The sequence below is a fragment of the Asparagus officinalis genome, chromosome 8 (assembly GCF_001876935.1).
Source record: "Asparagus officinalis chromosome 8, Aspof.V1, whole genome shotgun sequence".
NCBI classification, from domain to species: domain Eukaryota; kingdom Viridiplantae; phylum Streptophyta; class Magnoliopsida; order Asparagales; family Asparagaceae; genus Asparagus; species Asparagus officinalis.
This window is the reverse complement of record NC_033801.1, coordinates 18,607,652-18,623,338: the sequence shown is the minus strand read 5'-3', so window position 1 is coordinate 18,623,338 and position 15,687 is coordinate 18,607,652. Positions and strand designations below refer to the sequence as shown.

General features: G+C 31.4%; 2 long non-coding RNA genes across 2 annotated transcripts; both read right to left on the bottom strand.

Moving 5' to 3' along the window:
• Positions 4,315–4,661, bottom strand: LOC109822235. The gene is made up of 2 exons (XR_002242060.1): positions 4,622–4,661; positions 4,315–4,532 (listed from the first exon to the last, which is right to left on the bottom strand). It is a non-coding gene; the product is annotated as an uncharacterized LOC109822235 (long non-coding RNA).
• Positions 5,594–6,736, bottom strand: LOC109822283. The gene is made up of 4 exons (XR_002242069.1): positions 6,446–6,736; positions 6,160–6,354; positions 5,780–6,053; positions 5,594–5,677 (listed from the first exon to the last, which is right to left on the bottom strand). It is a non-coding gene; the product is annotated as an uncharacterized LOC109822283 (long non-coding RNA).

Here is a 15,687-nt window from a genome sequence, read left to right as displayed (position 1 = left end):
TAATATATTATTAAATTACTATTAATAAACTCAGCCCTATTAAAGACCATAATATATTACATAATATTAAAATATTTATAATATATTAATTTATTAATAACATACTAGTCATAACATAATATTTACATTATTAATATTATTAAATTATATGAATGAGATTATAATATTATATTATATTAACAATAGTATAATATTATATTATATTAATAATAAAATAAGGTTATTTTAAAAATATAATATAATATATAACCATAACAATTTGATATACCAAAATTATTAAATATATAATTATTTGAAAATAATATGTAATAATTATAATATAATATAATATATAACCATAACAATTTGATATACCAAAATTATTTGAAAATAATATGTAATAATTATAATATAATATAATATATAACCATAACAATTTGATATACCAAAATTATTAAATATATAATTATTTGAAAATAATATGTAATAATTATAATATAATATAATATATAACCATAACAATTTGATATACCAAAATTATTAAATATATAATTATTTGAAAATAATATGTAATAATTATAATATAATATAACCTATTTATATATATCATAAATTACTAATATATTATTAAATTACTATTAATAAACTCAGCCCTATTAAAGACCATAATATATTACATAATATTAAAATATTTATAATATATTAATTTATTAATAACATACTAGTCATAACATAATATTAACATTATTAATAATATTATATTATATGAATGAGAGTATAATATTATATTATATTAACAATAGTATAATATTATATTATATTAATAATAAAATAAGGTTATTTTAAAAATATAATATAATATATAACCATAACAATTTGATATACCAAAATTATTAAATATATAATTATTTGAAAATAATATGTAATAATTATAATATAATATAACTCATTAAGTACAATAGATCCAACACTTAAACTAGAACTTAAAGTTATATGGAGGTGGAAATAACACGAGAACAGCTAGATCTATTACTGGAGAAGCGATAACTTACAACAACTAAGCTTGAACTAACAAAGACGATAGAACCAATACTTAAAACTATAACTAGCGCTAGCTGGCTATAGAACTAACATGAATGCTGTTAGACTTAACACGGCAGATGATAGAACTAACAACATCTAAGCTAGAACTAACAAAACCAGTAAAACAAATGACTTAGGCTCCCGTATGGATACCATGGTGTTTTTTGAGCTAAATCGTCTTCAACCCAAAAACGCAACACTTTTTCTAAACACCTAAAATAAGTTTTAATTTTGGTGTTTTGGTTTTGAGTTTGAGAAGGTGTTAATTTAATATCTAACATAATATATTAAATGTAGTTAATATAGAGTTAATATGTTAATGTAATATCTAACATAATTTATTGCTAAAATATGTTAATTTAGTTGTTCTCGTGTTATTTCCACCTCCATATAACTTTAAGTTCTAGTTTAAGTGTTGGATCTATTGAATATGTTAGTTCTACCTGGGTTAATGTTCGTTCTAGCAATTTTATAACTAACACGAATCTATAAATAGCAATGAGGTACAAAACGTTGCCCAAGTGTTTGTCAATTCTCCATGTTAGTTCTAATTGCTAAAGTTGTAGGACTCTTCAACAGCTTTTCAACAAATGTTAAATCACCTCATTCCGAGTTCGAGCGGAGAAATTACAGTGAAAACAACAATTAGAACTAACATGGTGTAGATTAGAACTAACATGGTATAAGTTAGAACCAACAAGACATAAGTTAGAACTAACATGGCATAACTTAGAACTAACATGGCACAAACTGATCATTTTCTATCTGATTCCACTCGAATCTGGGCAATAGAAGAATATAGACAAAGCTGGAACTAACAATACAAACCAAGATCTAAACTTGTGAACAAGTCCATAAGCCTAACAATACAAAGACTAAACAACAGATAGCTTCACAACAACAGTAGAATTAAATGCAAAAAGCAGATAATCGGAGAGGTTGAAAACCAAAACATAACCTTGACAATCCGTCCATAAGCTTGACAACACAACGCCAAACATAACAATACAACCAGTCCATAATCTTTACAATAAAACGTGATGACTTAACAAAACAACCTTGTATTAAAGTAATGTCAACTGCATGTACAATCTGTGTCATTGCTCTTAGTTCCAGTATCTTGGGTGAGTATACCTGGCTCCCTTCAACGAGCTTGTGCAATAACAACAGTTAAGATTCATAAACGCATGGAATACGATCAATTCAGACGGGTCAATACGTGAATCACCTAGGAAGGCATGCAAATGCTAGCAAAAAGATAGTCCTCTGGCTTACGTTAACACTGTATAGCTATAGAGTGTTAATGTATGCCAAAGGACAATTCTCTCCAGCATTTGCATGCCTCCCCATGTGATTCACGCATGACCCATCTGAATTGATCGTATTCTATGCGCTTATGAATCTTAACTGGGCGTTAATGTACAAACTCTTTGAAGGGAGCCAGGTATATTCACCCACTGATGGAACTAAGAGCAAAGACAATGGGGATAGCATGAGGGATATACAAGATCCACATCAGCGTGCGTCCCAGGCAGGCCATGACCTTCATCGGATGTACAGGAACTAGCCATGATTTTTCAACGCCATATATACAGGGGAACTTGAAGGTGTAGGGGAGAGGGTAAAAGTATGGGGTTTATAAAATAAATGAGGAAGAGTCTACAGAGAGTCGGCGATGGGAAGATCCGAAAAAGATTGTGCCGAAAAGGTAATCAATCCTATCCTGGGGTTGAACAGGCTTTGGGGATGGTGATGTTTCCGCGTGGGATGTAGGGATAGGTTCCGGACCACGTTATCTTAACTCTCCTCCTTGGGACTGCACTTTTGCAAGGTGAGTTAACTATTCAACCTTGGGAACTATGCAAAAACAATGAATGCAGTCAAACCTATAATATCTCGGTAATATCTCGGTAACCTTCACAGCCAAGTGCAAGTGAATAATGTTAGTTTAAGTGTTGGATCTATTGAATATGTTAGTTCTACCTGGGCTAATGTTCGTTCTAGCCGTTTCCGTGTTAGTTCTAGCCATTCTCGTGTTAGATAACGCAAGGTCTAGTTTAAATGTGGGTTCTAATGCCTATGTTAGTTCTAGTTGTGTTCTAATGACTATGTTAGTTCTAGATTAAATGTGATAGTTCTAGCTGATCTCGTGTTATTTCCACCTCCAGATAACTTTAAGTTCTAGTTTAAGTTTTGGTTCTATTGGATATGTAAGTTCTAGCTGCCCTCCTGAATAGTTCTACCCCTTCTCGAGTTAGTTCTACTTCGTGCTGGCGTTATTTCTAGCACAGGTGTTTGTTTTGGTGGCCATGTTAGCCCTACCTCACATTTGTTAGTTCTAACCGCCCTCCTGTTAGTTCTACCCCTTCTCGAGTTAGTTCTACTTCGTGCTGGCGTTATTTCTAGTACAAGTATGTGTTCTGTTGGCCATGTTAGGCCTACCTCACTTCTTGTTAGTTCTAGCCGCCCTCCTGTTAGTTCTATCGCTTCTCGAGTTAGTTCTACTTCGTGCTGGCGTTATTTCTAGCACAAGTGTGTGTTCTGTTGGCCATGTTAGGCCTACCTCACTTCTTGTTAGTTCTAGCTACCCTCCTGTTAGTTCTATCCCTTATCGAGTTAGTTCTACTTCGTGCTGGCGTTATTTCTAGCACAAGTGTTTGTTCTGGTGGCCATGTTAGCCCTACCCTACAGCTTGTTAGTTCTAGCTGCCCTCCTGTTAGTTCTATCCCTTCTCGAGTTAGTTCTACTGCGGGCTGGCGTTATTTCTAGCACAAGTGTTTGTTTTGGTGGCCATGTTAGCCCTACCCCACAGCTTGTTAGTTCTAGCTGCCCTCCTGTTAGTTCTATCCCTTCTCGAGTTAGTTCTACTGCGGGCTGACGTTATTTCTAGCACAAGTGTTTGTTTTGGTGGCCATGTTAGCCCTACCTCACGCTTGTTAGTTCTAGTTGCCTTCCTGTTAGTTCTATCCCTTCTCGAGTTAGTTCTACTGTGGGTTGGCGTTCTTTCTAGCAAAAGTGTTTGCTCTGGTGGCCATGTTAGCCCTACCTCACGCTTGTTAGTTCTAGCTGCCATCCTGTTAGTTCTATCCCTTCTCGAGTTATTCTACTACGGGCTGGTGTTATTTCTAGCACAAGTGTTTGCTCTGGTGGCTATGTTAGCCCTAGTTCACTTCTCATTTAACATGAAAATACTTACAACACACAACAACAACGTAGTTGTCTGTAAATGTACACGCAAAACAATTAACAACATATTAACAACATGAACATACTTACAACATTGAATACACAACAAAAACCTTGGAGAAAATTAAAATAATATTTACAAAAAAGGTGAATCGCGTGCATACAAAAGAGCAGCACAAAACTTTGCTCTATATTTTGCACAATCTCCTTTTGAAATTGTTATCGACCGTTTTTCGACAATGCTGTTAATGAATTCAATCATAAAGATCCCGCAATCTAACGTTCTGCATTTAGGGGAAAAATATTACAATATTGAAAATGACTATGAACAAAAAAAATGAACAATTAAATTAGAAATACATGAAACACTTACGGTCCTTGTTGTGGCACGGCAACTCACACAAGACCATGATGCTCCGATTTCCCCAATCCCCAATTACTCTCAATGAAACTCATAAACTTATTTCTAAATTTCACAGCATCGGCGGTATAAATGGGGGAGTTGATTGAGGAGTAGTGATAGAATTTTTTCTCCTCTCTCACTAACTCTACCAGGTGCCAATGTCCGGAGCTGACAATCGGGATCAGAATTCTTTCACACTCCAAGAACTTCTGCTGAGAAACATTTTCCTTCATTCGTTTTGCCACCATTTCTAGATTTCCTTCTAGAATTGCTTGCTAAAAGATGCAATAATGTCAATATTGTGGGATAACATAATAATAATATCCACCAATTAGTGAAAAAAACAAGGATATACTTACTGCAAGCCAAGGTCTTGTGACATGTATCTTTCGATCATAACTATTATTTGTTTCAATCTTGTTACAAAGCCGAATAACAAATGCATCGATCACCTACAAAATTTACCATGAATGAATAAAATAGTTAATATAAATTATTTTATATACAACATCAAACAAACAATAACACAATTGTTCAGAACCTACATCGTCACTGAGTTCACCTCCCGTTAATAGTATATAAGCATCTAAGCGAGATACGCTTGCTTCGGCACACTTCCAAATGTACGTATCACTATATGCAAGCACATTGTGAGAAAATTGCTACTAGAATTAAGTAAATTCAAAGATTATTATTAGAATAAGTCAGTAACACTTACCTGTTCATTCTCGATTGTAGAAAGTCTTCAATTAATTTGTTCTCATAATCAAACGCCAGTGCCTTACCTGGATAGTCTCTAGATGTAGGTATGAAGCCTTCTTGATTTTTGCACTTTTTTTTCCCTCAGGACTATCCAATATCTGGATGACATGTCTCTTCTTTGTGCCTTTCTTTGGTTGATCTAGAGGCATATAAGGTGAAGTAACAGATGGTCCATCCTTTCTCTCCCTCTTTCCGACAGCCCGTTTGATAGATGGCGTTTCTCTGTTATTCTCATTACCACCTTCATCTTTTTGAGAAACATCTCTATAGAGTCGAGAAGGCATATAATTAACAAAGAGTTACACAAGAATTATATGGAAAATATAAAAATTAAAATTGTAAGAAAATTTAAAAAACTAAACTCACCGAGCATCTTCTAAAATTCTCATGTCTCTTGCGCTCATCACAAAGTCATCACATAAATCGGCTTCCCCCGTTCCTTCCAAATTCTCATATTCCTTAGCTTCCATATCCTCTTTGATTTTTTTTTCTTCAGTTACATTTCCGTCATCCTCTTTCTCCTTGGTTTTTTTTGGCATCTAGCACTACGCTCTTCTAATTCTCGTAATTCTGTAGTGAGCTCATTCAACTCGTACGTCTTCTCCGCAATTAAGAAAATTAATTCAGCTTTCCTTGATTCCTATTTGACAAAAAAAAGCTAGTATTAGTACGTATACTATAGTTGCAAACATAGATACTAACAAAAGGGACATAAAATAATGAACTATTAGAGCAACGTTATGTACAAATACTCTTGGCGATGCCGTATGAATAAGAGGAGTATTCTCTTAGCCATTATCCGTAACCAACTTCGGGACTCTATATAATTTGTTCATAGTAGTCCTCCTCCACTTTCCAGTACTCTTCACACAAAAGAGCAGCGGTAACCTTTCAACATCTGAAGTATACTCTAATTCCCCCACTTTTTCATAAAACCAAACCTACAAAAAAGAAACTACACATTAGCATGTGCATAAACAATAATCATTATCAAAATGAAAAGATATACAAATTAATATTCATGTAACTCACCAGTAAAACGGAGGAAAAACCACCCATGTACCCGGCATTTGAGCGCTGACCTAATTCCCGCATACTAAGAGACTTCTTTGATTTACTCATCTCTTTGCAAAGAAGAGTGAACACCGCATGGCACCAATTATATTTATGCAAAGTTGATAACTGCTCCGCATATCTAAACGCCCACAAGGGACATGTCTTACATGTCCGCGGGCATAATATGAAGCCGATAATGAAAGCCACAATAAGTTTCACACATATTATAGGGTCTTCATTAATCATATCTACAATCATCTCGGCCATTCTATCCTTCATTAATCATATCTACAATCATCTCGGCCATTCTATCGCGCTTCCCCGAAATCACCGCCTTCTTTTTCTCATCGGCTTTCTTATAATTCTTTACAAAATAGGTGTAGATTGTATTAGTCGCTGCCCCACTCATTTTTATCGGAATTCCATCCTTTGGCAATCCGGTAATTCGGTGAATATCATCTATACCGAACACATAATTTTTATTCCCAATCATGAATGAGCATTTATCGGGATTAAAATTTTGAATCAAGCAATCAATTGCTATTTGCTCATTGCTCAAGGATGTGGGTATATTGAGAAAGCTGTGAAAAGGTGTCGTCTGTAGGGCTTTTATGTGTCTTTCATCTAATTTTATTCGCTTATCAATTAAATCTCGAAAATAACACAAATTGGCCGGAATTCTCAAGTGTGTTATCTTAGCCCTACAAGAAAATTATAATTCAGAAAGAGTTAAAAATTAAATATATTTGGGCAAATTAAGACGCATATTAATAAGTTTATTAACACAAACATTATACATCATGGCTTACAACAAAATTATAATTCAGAAAGAGTTCAAAATTAAATATATCATGGCAAATTACTTAAGGAGTTGGAGGATTATTGCATTTAGAAGAGGTAGGCTTTGATTTTGTAGAATTTGAAGACGTCGACGCTTTCAATTTGTTCGAAGCCATGAGGGCTGACGTCGAGGGCTTGGTCGAGCTCCGGAGGCGGCGATGAACCTGAGGGCTGAGCTTGAATGTCGTCGGAGGTGTGGCTGATGACGAGGGCTGAGCTCAATGGCGAGGAGGAGTAGACGGCGATGACCCGGCGGTGACGCTCAGCGGCGGCGATCTCGGGAGCTGGAGAGGAGGAGGGGAGGTGATGGCTAGGGCAAGGGGACGGCGGCGACGCTGAACGGGGACGTCGAGCTTCGGCGGCCACGCTGATCGGCGCGGCCAGAGCTCGCCGGGCGATTTCGGCGCTGGAGAGGAAGGAGCGGGAGCGCTGATCCTGCGCGGGAGAGATGATGAGAAGGGTAGGGATTTTGGGGGAGAGGATTTTCAGTGAAGGGCTCAGATCTCTTTATTAGGTTTATACATAAACGCCCCAGATCTCCGCATCCTCAGAGCCAGCTACGGAGTCACCGCCAGATTCACTTTTTCCATATTATATATATATATATATATATATATATATAATATATATATATCATATATATATATATATATATATACTATATAATATATATATATTATATATATATATATCATATATATATATATATAAGGGTACAGCATTGTATACTTATATATACATATATATATACTTATATATACATATATATACTATATTACTAAGAGAGAGAGTATAAATATATATATAGAGAGGTATACACGTACACATATATAAGAGAGAGCATACTTATACATATATATAATTATATAAGAGATATATACATATATAAGGAGAGAATATACTTATATTTATATACACTTATATACTAAGTAGCCTAAAGTATTCATGTCATACAATATATGTATATGTATATATATATATATATATATATATATATATACATACACACACTGACACACATATACATATATTATACATAAACAAATGTAAATACTTATAGTAATTACATAAAAAAAACACACAACACCACACACACACACACACACACAACACACACACACACACACACACACCATTATATATATATATATATATATATTATATATATATATATTATATATTATATATATATATAGGGAGAGGTTCTATAAAAACTCCTTAGCTAAAACTAAAAACCTCCTCATTCATTGGATCTAGATGAATCCATGGCTGTGATTCAGTCAAACAGTCAACAAACACATGCATTAATTACCTCATTAATTACCTTAACGCAGTGAATCCAGATTCACTAACCTCAACGTATCTCAAATCACTACAGTGAATCCGGATTCACTACCGTTGATGTAAATTAATGCATGTATTTAATGAGGTAATTAATGCATGTGTCTGTTGACTGTTTGACTGAATCCTAGCCATGATGAAGGAGGTTTTTAGTTTTAGGCCTAAGGAGGTTTTTATTAGAACCTCTCCCTATATATATATATATATAGTATATATATATATATATATATATATTATATCATATACACACAACACACACACACACACACAGCACACACACACACACACATATATATATACATATATTATACATATATAAGAGAGAGTATACGTATATATACTTATACATATATTATACATATATAAGAGAGAGTATACTAATATATACTTATATAAGAGAGTATACACTGTATACTTATATATATACTTATACATATATTATATACTAGATTTTATGCACGTGCAATGCATGTGGTTAAATACTGTGATTAGGTGTTTTTGGTTTATTTTCTTACTAAAATTTGTTTGTTGGTTACTTTTTGATAATTTTTGCTCGCTTTGATTAAGTATTTTTGATTTATGTTCTTACTAAAATTTGTTCATTGATTACATTTTAATTATTTATTTATTTGATATTTGTTTAAATAGGCTACATCCAGTTTAAATTTTTATGTTGATAGTTGAATTGACAGAAGATAAATATAATCTAAAGCCAATTTAAATTTTCATTTCATTTGGATCGGCATGAAACCAATCTTGACATGAGGAAGTATAGTGTTATGAAAGTGAAAACAGTTGAAAAAATAACATTATAAAAGGAAGATGAATAATAAATCCAACGAGCCAAGATGATTGATTTAAAGTGGGCTAAAATGATAAAAAATAGTTAATGAAAAAAATCATAAACTTAAGATTAATACTAACTCTAGTACATTTTTATATAATAAAAACATCCACATATACGAAAGCACTAAAAATAGTTTATGAAAATCCATTCTAAAGATTCCTAATTTTACTAAAAAAAATAAAACTATTCTATAACAATTCACAAAACATTATCTTTTGTTGCTTCTATTTTATTTTTAATTGAGTCAAGATCAATCCTTCTTTATCTTTATTTTTTTCATGGGCAATTCATCTTCATCGTCTACATCGATTGTGATATGAGACTGGAGCATGTTATCTTTTCTTGGGCTCATTCATCTCTTCTCATCTAAATTCACAAAGAAGTTGAATATATTTCTTATATTCGACACAAAGTTCTGACAATACGGACTTTGATTTTTTCCAATTTTAATAAAAATAAATGCTAATTTCATATATATGAATTTTTTTGTGCTTTTAATTTATTACTTAAATAAGGTTAGGAGCTACATCTATTTTCTCTGCAATGAATTCTTCTATTGTGCATCCAATAAGAATTTTTGCTGTGTCATAATGACACATTTGCTTTGTATGTGTCATTTTCCATGAGGATCTAAACTAAATACATTATATTTTTATTGTCAATTTGCTTTAGATTATAATATTAATATTTAATTTTGATATATTTATTTAATGAAGATTGCTTTAGATTATAATATTAATATTTAATTTTGATATATTTATTTAATGAAGAAGGGATATCACTTAACCTTGGTACTACATCAGCGATTTTACAACATTTATCATCTAGACACTTATTATTAACATCTTTATCCACTTGTTACAGTCTTTGCAAACATAGAACCACTGCTCAACTCTATTATAAATGATAGTTATCGTTGCCTTAAAGGTACGATAGTGTGTCTGTATATTGGTAATTATTCTTAGGTTTAATTGTATGAGTTTTAGAGTAGGTTTTTTAAGATCATACCTCTTTCGAATTTTATAATGGTTGTATATATTAGTAATTTGAATTTCTTATGCATTTATAAAGAGCTTTAATGAAGATGCTTTTGTCTTGGCAGCTTACTCTAAAAGAGCGCTGCATATTAGCTTTAAAATATAATATTTTTTCCTTTACGGTGTTATATGGATGTTTGCTTGGTTTACTTACTATTCTTTTATTTCTTCAGTAAATTGTATCTTTGGATTGATATATATTATTGACAAAATTTATAATGATATGCATATCTCTTCTATAGATTTGAAACAGATATAAGGTGAATTTTATATTTAGTGACATTTAATAAGAATTTTAATAATGAAATACACTACCTTTATATTTAGAGATCTTGAATTCTAATAGTGCTATTACATCATTATCTTTGATCGTATCTTTAAGAATTGATCATTCGTTAGTGGTCATACCCCTAAATAAAGTCACACGTGGTCGTGATACTATATCAGAAAAAGAAAAAGGTCAATTTTATATTTTTTTGCTTAGGCAGAGTCATGACATAGTAATTTTTCTTTTATCTTCCTTGAAGAATGTTTATTTAATTGGAACAAAGTTGTGTAATATATTCTTCAAGGGGTATTCTGTCGGTGTTTCTTTGATAAATATAACTTATGTTAGTGTTAATTGAAGTGATCTATGGACGTTTCAAATTCCATTTGAAATGAAAACTGCTTGATTCTTTTGAATGATGTCTCAAAATTTTCTAATAGTTCTCCATACATAAATCTTTATAATATTTTACCCTATAACATATTATTACCATTAGAGATTAATATTTATAAATTATAATCAATTAATATTAAGCTATTATATTATAATATTTTATTAGTTTTTTGTGATTTAGTCTTCTATCAATTAATGATACTTATGTATTTTTGCTGCTCTTAACATATTGGTAAAATTATATGCATGTACTTTAATTTATATAACATTAATTTTTAATCTATTATATATTTTTTTAAATTTTTATTCTTTAACTTGATATTTTAATTTGTTATTATTACTATTTGTTTTACCAGTATCAACTTGACTATTTTCAGATTCTGAAAAGGAATAGCAAACTTTAAATTATAAGTTATATTTATATATCTTAATGAAAAAAATATCACACAATTACTCTTTTCTTTGCCAAGTTCTAAATTTTTAGCTTTTAATTTCTATAATTTTAAACTTTTGAGAGTATTTTGTCTAATGTTTAAAACTTTTTTCTTTTTCTGGTAATACTTCATGTAATAAACTGATACTATATTTTATTAATCTTATTTAAATTGTTGAGCTATAGATAGTTCATGGGGTATTAAGATAGAATATGAGTATGATTAAGATAGATTATAATTTAAATTAAATATTTAAATTAGTACATGGTAATTTTGATTATGAAAAGCTTTTCTCGAACTCGTTCTTTTAAAGGTAGTATGTTTTTTATTTTGCTTATTTTTTTAAAATAATTTTGAGAATGTCTTTTGTCTCTTTAATATGTTTGGTGGATTTTGTAAATATTCCATTCATATTATGTATATTTTTAGGTCTATGTTATTCCCGGGTTCGACATTTGGGGTAGACATTATTTGTCTCATTAATTTATTTGGTTTTTGCATACATGCCCTTTATTTTGTAGACATTTGTAAATTTGGCATTAAATAATTTTATTTTGTGTTACATTTCAAATTTAAATTGTATCCTTATCTTTACTATGTATATCCAATAAGAATTCAATAATCTATCAACTTACTCTTAATTAATGGAATAATATTTGAATTTCAAGGGTATTTTTGTCTATCGAAAGATTTTTCCGAACTCGTGCTTTTAAAGGGAGTATGATATTTGTCTAAAAAAGATTGTACGCTGCTTATTCAAACACCATCATTAAAATTAAATTTGAAAATTAGAATTTGATTATAGATAAGGTAGTTAAAACTATAAAGGGGTATATTTGTCTAAAAAAGATTTTCCGAACTCATGCTTTTAAAGGGAGTATGATATATAAAAGAGAATATACTTCTATATACTTATATATTAAGAGAGAGAATATATATATATATATATATATATATATATATATATTATAGTACCCTTAATCGAGCAAGTTAAATTATATCCTTCTTCTCCTAATCAAAATTGTTTCAAAAATTAAAATTGATCGATTGTTTGTGTACTTTCTGTTGTCAGAAACAAAAGTAAGTCGGCCAAGTAGTTAAATCTAAGGTCGAGGTAAGTCGAAGTTAATTTGGTTCCAAAACTGAAGAGCAAGGTACAAGCACTAACCATCTTCATACGACATATATATGTGTTTGCTTCTCAAATTAATTCTTATATATCTCTTTCGACGAAGGGCTGTTATTTTAAGGACAAATTGAAACAGACAAAGGTAGGCTTCGAAATCCTAAAAAGATGTCGTGAGACTGTAAGCAACGAGAACTTGAGGCTACAGTAGGAGGTGAACGAGCTCCGGGCGACAAAGCTCGCTACGCCGCCTCTTTTCGACCGCTCTAACGATGTTCCAACGTGCAAGTAGATGGGCAAATTAAGTCACTGCCATTATAAACGTGGAAATTTATAAAACATATTTATTTTTATTAGTGAATCATCTCTTTATATATCTCCCCCCACAAAACACCCTCCAAAACACCACCATCAACAACTATAGAAGGAAATAATTAATGCAGAGGGAACTTGATAGCTTATGTATGAAACTTAGTTGTTTGCCATGTGCAATGTGTGTGTGTGTGTGTGTTTATCATGTTTTACACCATAAATATTTCTCCTCATTACTTTGAAATGATTTTTTGACAAACTCTTTTTATTTAAAGAGTTTCAATTTCTTGAGTGTGACAATTTTTATTTTTTACTCCATTTATCTTTTGTGAATAGTCCATACTAAAATTGAAAAACAAAAACTGTCAGAAATTAGAAGTAGATAACTATTAATTTATTAGTCTAATAATTAGATAATATTTCAAAATATTAATTTATTAGTCAAATAACTAAAGATTATTTATTATTTAAAATTGTCGGTTCTAATAACATTGTTGTTTGTTAATATTAATTTTTATTAAATAATTAGTTTAGTACAAATTTTGAACTTACAAGTATACGTACATGTGCAACGTATATATGTACTTTGTACTAGTATGTATAGAGGAGGGGAAAAGGAGGTTAATTAGTATAACCTCGTATTGATGTAAGTTGATACCAGAAATATGCTTTGAGTCAACTATGTGCATTTCATAACAACATCCCTTTGAAATAAGGATCGATGTATGCGCGTGAGTTTTTCTTCCCCCTCTTTTTTTCATGAAGAGTATATATATACACGTGAGATGTTATCCTAAATACATGAATAGGTATCCAAGCACATGTATATGCACGTCTAGATAACAAGAGCATTATGATTTTATAGACTAAAATATTTTAGTTACATATTTATCATAAGAACTCTTTACGACTAACGTGCATCAAAGTCGAAAGTTAGCTAGATCTATTTTTCTTCTTAATCTCACTTGGATCTATATATCTATATGTAATAGCATTTCTTACTATCAGGGTCCCATTGAGACCGTAGTCGCTTTAATCCAGTATGGATAGTGAGTTCAACGTATCCAATAATAGCACTATATATTTATGAGTCAGTATATATGGACTAAAGTCATTTAGTATTTACATATTTAACATGAGGGATATGAGCACATCCTTGCTACTAGCTAGAATCAAATTTGAACCCTGTTAGTCATGTTTCTGTTCACAAGAAATGCGCTCAACCTATTAAAACATGTTACATAGCCTCGGAGTTTTAATTACTATGAGATGTATATTTTGTTACTTTTGAACAAGGCCAGAGTGGCCTAACATCATAAAGTTAATTGCCCTATATAGAGTGAATCTGTCGTCGTTTGACCCTCCATCGGGCCATGTGAAAAGTTCTATTCATTCAAAACCGTTAAAATTGATACGAGTGGATGAAGGGTCAAACGACGACGGGTTCACCCCAAACTTGGTGTGTTGGGGTTTTAGAATATGTAGATCAAGTTCAACGGAACGGATCATCCACAATGTCGCTCAATCATGTGATTTTAGAGGCGTCATAGGAGGAAATCCCCTCCTATGACAAGGATACCCATTAATCTCATATATATATATATATATAATCATGTTTCTGTTCACAAGAAATGCGCTCAACCTATTAAAACATGTTACATAGCCTCGAAGTTTTAATTACTATGAGATGTATATTTTGTTACTTTTGAACAAGGCCAGAGTGGCCTAACATCATAAAGTTAATTGCCCTAGTTGGCCAGACCCTATCCTACAATTAATAAGAGTGTCCTAGATACCCTAAAGTGCAATTAATTACGTACTCACACCAGTGGTTAGCCTACGACCAAGTTAATTAGCAAGCGCATGCTTCACACCTCCAAAGCTAACACTCTTATAAACAACTCTTGCTTCTCTTGTATAAAAAAAAAAGAAGATATTGTCGTTAAAGAATAAAAAAAAGAAGTTAATTAGCAAGCGCACGGTTTTGGGATAAACGAACTTTGCATGATATCATGACCACTTGCATAATAATGCACAACATGATTATTAAGGATGAACGTGATGAGCAAGAAGATATTGTCGTTTCTACTCCACCATCAATTTCAAATGTTGAAGACATAAGGATGAACGATGTCGAACGGTTCCGACAATTCCTGGCCCGGCATAAGAAATTCAAAGACAAAGAAGCACACTTCGCACTTCGAAATGCATTAATTGAACATTTGTGGAAGAGACACGGCAATGAAGTGATGTAACTTTTTTTTAAGTTCCTCGAAATTCTAAGTTAATGTATTTTATTTCTGTTTAATTTTCAATGTATTATCATTTCTAATTACTTCTTTTGCAATTTTATATTTCGATATTAGTCTCATTTTGAAGGTATCGACGAGACATTTCTAATGATATTATTTTTATTAAAAATATGTAATATATATATATATATATATATATAAGTTAATGTATTTTATTTCTGTTTAATTTTCAATGTATTATCATTTCTAATTACTTCTTTTGCAATTTTATATTTCGATATTAGTCTCATTTTGAAGGTATCGACGAGACATTTCTAATGATATTATTTTTATTAAAAATATGTAATATATATATATATATATATATA